General features: G+C 43.7%; 1 long non-coding RNA gene across 3 annotated transcripts in view; it reads left to right on the forward strand.

The window, feature by feature from the left end:
• Window positions 1–4,737, forward strand: part of LOC148222791 (uncharacterized) — a 7,028-nt gene extending 2,291 nt beyond the window's left edge. The window contains exons 2-4 of one of the 3 annotated variants that reach the window (XR_015805358.1): window positions 2,445–2,499; window positions 2,885–3,032; window positions 3,133–4,737. This is a non-coding gene — a long non-coding RNA (uncharacterized LOC148222791). Of the gene's footprint in view, window positions 1–2,444; window positions 2,617–2,884; window positions 3,033–3,132 lie in introns of all 3 variants that reach the window. The other 2 variants (XR_015805357.1, XR_015805359.1) reach the window with 2 other exon arrangements.
• The last annotated feature ends 4,099 nt before the right edge of the window (window positions 4,738–8,836 follow it).

Here is an 8,836-nt window from a genome sequence, read left to right on the forward strand (position 1 = left end):
TCCCCCATTTTTCATGGGTTTTTCCCCCATTTCTCACTGATTTTTCCCCCCATTTCTCAATGATTTTTTCCCCATTTCCCCCCTTTTCTCACTGTTTTTTCCCCCCATTTTTTCATGTTTTTTTTTTTCCAGATTTATCCCCATTTCCCACTGATTTTTCCCCCATTTCTCATGGATTTTTCCCCCATTTTTTCGTGTATTTCCCCCCCCCATTTCTCACTGATTTTTCTCTTCATTTCTCACTGATTTTTTTCCCCATTTCTCAATTATTTTTTCCCCATTTCCCCCCGTTTCTCACTGATTTTTTTCCCCATTTTTCATGGATTTCCCACCCCTATTTCTAACTAAGTTTTTTCCCCCTTTTCTCACTGATTTTTCCCCCCATTTTTCATCGACTTCTCCCCCATTTCTCACTGATTTTTCCCCCATTTCTCCATGATTTTTCCCCCCATTTCTCCATGATTTTTTCCCCATTTCTCCATGATTTTTTTCCCCATTTTCCCCCTTTTCTCACTGTTTTTTTTCCTCCATTTTTCATGGTTTTTTTCCAGATTTATCCCCATTTCCCACTGATTTTCCCCCCATTTCTCATGGACTTTTTTCCCCCCATTTTTTCATGTATTTCCCCCCCCCATTTCTCACTGATTTTTTCCCATTTCTCAATTATTTTTTCCCCATTTCTCAATTATTTTTTCCCCATTTTCCCCCATTTCTCACTGATTTTTTACCCATTTTTCCCCATTTCTCACTGTTTTTTTCCCATTTCTCAATTATTTTTCTCTTCATTTCTCACTGATTTTTTCCCCATTTCTCAATTATTTTTTCCCCACTTTCCCCCGTTTCTCACTGATTTGTTCCCCCAGTTTTCATAGATTTTTTTCCCCATTTCTCACTGATTTTTTCCCCATTCTTCATGGAGTTTTCCCCGCGTTTTTGACTGTTTTTTCTCCATTTCTCACTAATTTGTTCCCCCATTTTTCATGGATTTTTTCCCCCATTTCTCACTGATTTTTCCCCACATTTCTCACTGATTTTTCCCCCATTTTTCATGGATTTTTTCCCCATTTTCCCCCATTTCTCACTGATTTTTCCCCACAGAATCGGCCACCACAGCACAAGCGATAACAGCTCGCTGTGTTCCCTCCATTTCCCATGGAGTGTTTGCCGGTTTTCCATGGATTTTTTCCCCATTTCTCACTGATTTTTTCCCCCCATTTTTCATGCATTTCCCCCCCATTTCTCACTGATTTTTTCCCCATTTCTCACTGATTTTTTCCCCAATTTTTCATGCATTTTTTCCTCCAATTTTCGTGGATTTTTTCCGATTTTTCCCCATTTCTCTCTGATTTTTCTCCCCCATTTTTCATGGGTTTTTTCCCCATTTCTCACTGAATTTAACCCCCTTTTCTCACTGAATTTAACCCCCTTTTCTCAGTGATTTTTTTCCCCATTTCTCACTGACTTATTCCCCCATTTCTCACTGATTTTTCCCCCATTTCTCACTGATTTTGTCCCCAATTTTCCCCCATTTCTCACTGATTTTTTCCCTGTTTCTCGCTCATTATTTCCCCCATTTTTCAAGGATTATTACCCCCATATTTCATGGATTTCTCACTGATTTTTTTCCCCGTTTCTCACTGATTATTTCCCCCATTTTTCATGGATTTTTTCCCCACTTTTCGCCATTTCTCACTGATTTTTTTCCCCATTCTTCAGGGATTTTTTTTCCCCCCATAACTCACTGTTTTTTTCCCCATTTCTCACTGAATTTTTCCCCCCATTTTTCATGCATTTTTTTCCCCATTTCTCACTGATTTTTTCCCCAATTTTTCATGCATTTTTTCCCCATTTATCCCCATTTCTCTCTGATTTTTCTCCCCCATTTTTCATGGTTTTTTTCCCCATTTCTCACTGAATTTTCCCCCCATTTCTCATTGATTTCCCCCCCTATTTCTCACTGATTTTCTTCCCCATTTCTCACTGATTATTTCCCCATTTTTCATTGATTTTTCCCCATTTCTCACTGATATTTCCCCCATTCTTCATGGAGTTCCCCCCCCGTTTCTCACTGATTTTTCACTCCATTTCTCACTGATTTTTTCCCCCATTTTTCATGGATTTTTTTCCCGATTTTTCCCCATTTCTCACTGATTTTTCCTCCCATTTCTCACTGATTTTCCCGCTATTTCTCACTGATTTTTTCCCCATTTCTCAATCATTTCCCCCCCATTTTTCATGGATTTTCCCCCCTAATTTCTCACTGATTTTTCCCCTGTTTCTCACTGATTTCCCCCCCCATTTCTCTCTGATTTTTCCCACATTTCTCACTGATTTTTTCCCCCATTTTTCCCCATTTCTCACTGATTTTCCCCCCCCATTCGTCATTAATTTTTCCCCCATTTTTCACTGATTTTTCCCCATTTCGCACTGATTTTCTCCCCCAGAATCGGCTGCCACAGCACAAGCGATGCCAGCTCGCCGTACTGCTTGGTGGACGAGGTGAATTCCTGGGACAGGCAGGACCATCCCATCTCCCGCCTGCGCCTCTACCTGGGCTGGAGGGGCTGGTGGGATGAGCATCAGGAGCAGGCCCGGAGAGAGAGCTCCCGGAAAATGGTCATTCTGGGGCGGATTTATGGGATTTCGGGGCATTTATGGTGTTTTGGGCTGGGAAATATTCGGTGTTTTGGGGTGGAGTCCTTAGGGTTTGAGGGGGAGGAATTTATGGGATTTTGGGGTGGGAAATACTCGGAATTTTTGGGGGAGGAATCCATGGGGTTTGGGGAGAGAAATCGTTGGGATTCTAGGTAGAGAAAACCTGGGATTTGAGAACCTCCATCTTTCAACATCTCAGCCAAAGCTTTTTCTTTGGAATGCTCTCAAGGCAAGGGCACAACCAAAATAACCTTGTGCCACAGAGACCGGGGAGAGTGCCAGGATGGAGCTGCTGAGGCAGCTGAGTTCCCAGGAGGGCTGTCATGGGAAATAGAAGAAGGCTCTCCAAGACTCCCACGGTCTTCTCGCTTCCCTGGGTTGGTTTTGGACACCTCCCAAATTGCCTGACACATCACACTACTCAAACCTGTCTTTTGCACTTACTGTTCCTTTCTTTTCTCTCCCCCTTCAATGCAGAAAGAAATGACAGAACGAATTTGCCACTGAAGTCTTCTGGCAGATGAACTCAGCTGGCTCATTCAGAGGCCGGTGGGACAAGACACCCTGTGATGGGAGGCATCTTCCCCGGGACTTGCTCTGGGCATTCCAGCTCACTGACCTATGAACACTGCAGAAGAACCTCTTCAGGCCAAGGCTGAATCCTAAGTTTTCCAAGAACCTCTGGACAGATTTTTCTTCTTTTACTAGATCCCAATCTCTGTTGTATGGCTCCTATTTTAGAAAGCCACTGACTGGAGAATGAGACAAGTCTGGTTTACTTCTAAAAGGTTTACTTTTGCACACTCCTCAGACTCAATCCCATGTCTGACATATATTTTTCAGCCACCTTCCCTCTTGTTTTGTCCTCAGCTATACTGATCTCCAAATATTTTGTTAGCAATTCCTGCCCTGTGAGCAGGTGTGACCTTGGCCACCAGGTAATGCCTGTTACCTTTCCCACAGGCAGTGGGTTTGTGGTAACACCTGAGATCAGCCCTGCAAAGCTGATGGCATTTCATCCCACTGCCTTCACATTATTAGTTGTTGATGTGCTGTTTTTAACCATGAGCTATGAATGTCTCCTTCTGCCCTAATTCATGGTTTACCAAGGGGACCATTTTTCCCTTCAAGGGATTTTTCACACTTGGAAGAGGGAACTTGATGATGTTCTAAGATGCATCCAATACTGCTTGGACTAATGGCAAGTGGTCCCATGACTGAGGGAGGTGAACTAGGTCACTATTCAGTGTGATCAGCACAGTCTACCTGAGAAAGTCTCAAAAACTGGTGAAAAGAAAAATAAACTCTTGCCAGCAAACAACATTTTCAACATGTCAGCATTTTCTAATATGTTGTCTTGGCTCATGATGGGCAAATGCTGTTTGTAGAAACTGTTGGTTTTCCATTACCCAACCTTACAGCAGGTGAAGAAGGACTCATAAGAGACATCTCCTCTACTCTGTTCTTGAGGTCCCCTTCCAACCCAATATTATTCTGTGATTCTTAAACCTTTTTGACCTGCAAGCATACTATTGCTACCTGGTCTGTGCCTTTACTCCCCTGAAAGGTATCATGTCTCACAATTTCCTCCCCTTCAGCTTGCAGTGCCTGATAATTAGTTTTGTGCTCCCTGTGCCATTTTAATTTTGACAAAAATTTTTTTATTTTTCAGTTTTTATTGTCTTGCGGGAGTGAACATCAATTTGTCTGAGCCACAGAATTTTTATGTTTGTGTTTCCTGCTCTTTTTCTGGGAAAGTTTTCTATATCTGACACAGATAATATTTATAGTCTGGGGTTTGCCCACTTTTGGGGTAGGGAGGGGATGTGGATAGAAAATGTAAATTTTTGGGACAGCATTAAAGTGCACAAGTGAATTTTTAGTGCTCAAAGCACTTATTTTGTTGTGAAAATTTATTTTTTTTAATCTTGTGTACCAGACGTATATTTTCACATGGAAATAAAACAGAGCAAAATGGATACAAAACCACCTGATACATCATTCCAATATTCTCTGTGTAAAATAATCAAAGTCCAAACATATTTGCTCTGTTACTAATTAAAGAAACATTAATAAGAGTGATGTATTTCATTCTTCCTTGATTCATCTGTATTAACCTGGCCTAATGAACAAGGATAACCTGAGGAGTGGTTTTCCCCTGAGAGCTGCAGCACTGATGGATCTCAACGCCACACTGAGACATCAGCTTGCATCTCTGAGAGCAGCTTAACAGAGGCCAGTGTTGCTGGCCAGCATCCTCCCCCTGCAGGCTTTGCACCAGAATTCCCCTGAAGGCATTTTCCCAGCAATTCATGGTGGTGAGCTTTACTCACTATTTTTTGCAAAGGTGTGTAGGTCGTGGAATCCAAGTTCCTGCCTCTTCACAGAAATCACAACTGCAGGCACAAATTGTTTGTGGAGCAGAGGCACGAGTCAACAACAGCTCTGGCAAGAAGCTTCTACTTTCCTGAGGAGTGAAGCGTGGCTGGACTCAATGCACAGCACCCTCTGGGAGCTGGGAAGGTTGGGAATTATGGAGAAGCTGTTTCAACAGTGGGGTCTAAGACATGAACTGAGAGCAGCCTACAGCTACTTCCAGCTGAGGTACAAGGATGACAAAGTCAAGCTCTTCTCAGCAGTGGAAGATGGTGAGACAGTGATCAACAGCAATAATTTGCAGCTTGGGAGGTTCAACTTGGACAGTGGAAAACAAAATCCGAGAGAATGGTGCAGTCAGTGAACAGCTACCCAGAGAGAAAGTGTTAACCTTCCTTGGTCAGGCAAGACGTGGTGTAAATAATTTCCATAAATAAAGGAAGCACAGAAGCCTACTTTTATTTTTGTCCTCCCCGTAGTCCTGAGGCAATGAGTTCCACCAAGTCATTTATTCACTTGAATTGCAAAAGGGAAGTGTACTTCAAACCCATGCCTGAGGATTTCAACCCTGCTGCTTTGGGAATGCTTCCTGTTTATTTCTTCCACACCATGGACCTCCTATAGATTCCTGTGGAACAGAAAACACTATTTTTGAAAGATCAACTCACAGGCTCATCTCAAGCCCCAATTTATAAATAATTTCAAAGGTCTCATTGTGGTTTTTTTTTCATTTCTCTCCCTTTTTAATCTGGTTTACCCAAGGAAATAAAGTTCATGATTGTGCTGTGACAAGTGCTTCAGTAACTCTAGAAGCAGTGTAGAAAGGACACAGGGAGATCATTCACTGCCAGAAAGGTCTTTTTGTTTATTTCCAAGACACTGAACTACTCCCCAGGTCCTCATCCATCTGAGTGCCTCTGCCTGGAGACTTTAAGGCCTGAGATATTTATGAAGCAGAAAGTGCTGAGATAAGTATCTGAGTCAAACGGCTCCTTTCAGGAGTCTCGAGTGTGCCTGTGAAGCTCCAACATCCCCAGAGCCTCAACAAACATCCCTGAGCAATTTGAAAGCAGACAGGAATCCTGGGTTACATCAAATATGCACATATCGCTTGTTAGTGCCAGCTCCTCAAATGACTCATTTGCTCAGCTGCCTGCCAGGTGCTTCAGACTCATCTGTCCCTAAGCAGAATTCCTTGGTTCTTGTGATGAAGGGCACATGTGCTACTGCCAGGATTTTGTTTTTCTGCAGACAGCATTTCCTTTGGAACTGAACAAAAGGCTGTGGTTCTGGTCATCAGGTCGGGCAGAGGCTGGCACGGGACAGACTGTGCTAGGCACTATCTGCAGACATTGAGGAATTTAGGAATAGCTTTGGATGGGAGAAAAAGGGCTTTGTGGAACATAATGGCTGCTGTCCCAGTTGCCACAGGGATGTGGCCATGGAGAGGGCTTGGGCTCAGCCAGTGAAGCAAACTGCCTTTGGCCAGGCATAGGCAGGAATCAAAGCTGACCTACCCCTGGCAGGACCTGGGCTGGTGGTGGAGGGTCTAACTGGTGGCTCCTGAGTTTAAACCTGCCCAAGCTAAGGCTGGACAGTCCTGGATAAATGCTCACAATAACCATGACACGATCTGGGCTGAGATATTCCTCTCCTGGTAAAAGTTTGTCAAATGTAAGAGAAGTCTGGGGAAGAGAGAAAAAGGAGACAATTAGAATCTGTTGTTTCCAAGGGTTCAAAATCTGTCGATGCTGGAAGATGACCATGAATACACTCAGGATCAGAAAGGGATGAGAAGGGTTAATAATACTGGGTAATTTAATCCCACTTAGTACACTGCTAATTCCTTGTTCACTCTTTTGGAACTGAGTTAACATGACTCAAAAGACTTTCACAACGAGCAACAAGAGTGCTTCTCTTGAATGTGTGCAACTTTTACTTTCTGGGGAGTGATGGCTTTGCTAACACAGCCTGGCCAGCCATGTTACCTCATGCAGGTCAGGGAAGGACAAAAAACTCATAAATGCCAGCAAAACCCCAAAGTAAGAGTGCATCTTCTGTTGTAAAGAGACCTTGAAATGCCGTGTCTGCGTGGAGAAGACAGCACCATGAGGTCTTTCACACAAGAGAATTTCTTGCTGTAGAGGTGGCTGTGAGGGAAACAAAAGTGTGGTCTGCCTGCAAATTTCTTGAAGGTTTCAGTGGAACACATTCATCTCCAATGAGGCACATTTATCCATTGGGGATTCCAGGTGATGTCACCTGCTTCTGACACCCACAGGGCAGGACTCACTGCCTGTATAGTCACTCAGTGCTGGCCACATTTTGACTGCCCCATCATCTCCTGTCTGTCCCCATGCCTGAGCTCACCCAACCTTCCACCCATCCAAACTGGCTCACCAATGGGGCCAGCCACAGGTTCCTCAGCAGCAAGGAGGAGAACTGGGATAATTCAGGCAATCCCCATTGGGTACTAAGTGAGTACAGCAGCTCCACAATGGATGCTTTTAAAAATGTATTTGGCACTCGTTCTCCCGAATCATGTGTTTTGCAGAAAACCTGAAGGAATTTTAGGACTTTGTAGGAATCCTGGATTGTAGGGCTTTTCTTACAGAAGAGCAGAGTCCAGGTGCTCTCTGCTGGACACAGGTTACTCCATATTTAGCAAGTGGTGGAATGCGTTTAACAATCTGCTGCCAGGAACAATAATCATAAGGAGAGAGGGTCCATATTTTCAGGATTCTTCGACTTGTACAACTCTTCAGCCTGTGTTAGAAGGAGAAGCTTCACTGCCATTTGGGTAATCCTCCTGCAGCAATCTGCTGGGTATTACTGCTCTCTGATGCAAAAATAAATACCTAAATAGATCAGGAACATGAGACAAAACCGGAATTCTGCATTTGAAAATGTCACCACTCAGAGGGAAAATCATCTTCCCACTTCTGCTTCCAGCAGTGACAACAATCTTCTCCCCAAGACACCCTTTTTGTGCTATGACTTACAAATTCATTAAACTCACAGACACTTTTATATTACACTATCTTGTAACAAGCCCATAGCAATAGGAGGATTAAAGAATCTTCTTCTCCTGCACAAGCACGAAAAAGAAGACTGAGAGCCTCTCTCTTTTGTGCTGATCACTTGTTCAGCAGCATCTCTCACATCTGTGGAACCCACTTGGGTAGGATGAAGTTATCAACCCTCACTTACCAAATGGACTTTCTGTATTGTTGGTCATCCCTGGACAACATGGTATATGTACAAATACTGCCTAAACCTCTGGACAGCTCAGAGAGATGTGGCAGGTACATGGGATAAAACTCCAGCATCCAAAAAAAATTGCCCCAAGAGGTTGTTACTCATCTGGGTGATATCCCAGGGAACCCAAGGGAATGAGACAGCTTTGCCCTGTTCATTCTAATAGGAATATATCATCAAAACACCACGTATAAGATCACCAGATCTCAGTCCCTTTTGTCCAGTGAGGAACTGTCGACGATGAAATGCAGTCTGGACTGGTAGAAGTCACTGCTGCTGCTGAGAAGGTGCTGGGGGTAGATGGGGCAGTTCACACTGCACAGTAACAGCTTCTAATGACCACCCTGTACAGGGGAACACAAGCATTTTGCTGCTTGAGTCCAGAAGGTTTGGTTTGTTGCTCTCCAGAAGGCCACATGTTTTTCAGGTGCCAGGTTACTCTCCATTAAACAGAGTCAGCCCAGGATCTCTGTCCCAGGCGGCAGTAGGGTGACACTGTGTGAACCTATGAGTACTCCTGGATGTGGCTTCAGGAAAAGCAGGTTTC

Source organism: Sturnus vulgaris, chromosome 9, assembly GCF_052056855.1.
Source record: "Sturnus vulgaris isolate bStuVul1 chromosome 9, bStuVul1.hap1, whole genome shotgun sequence".
NCBI lineage: Eukaryota > Metazoa > Chordata > Aves > Passeriformes > Sturnidae > Sturnus > Sturnus vulgaris.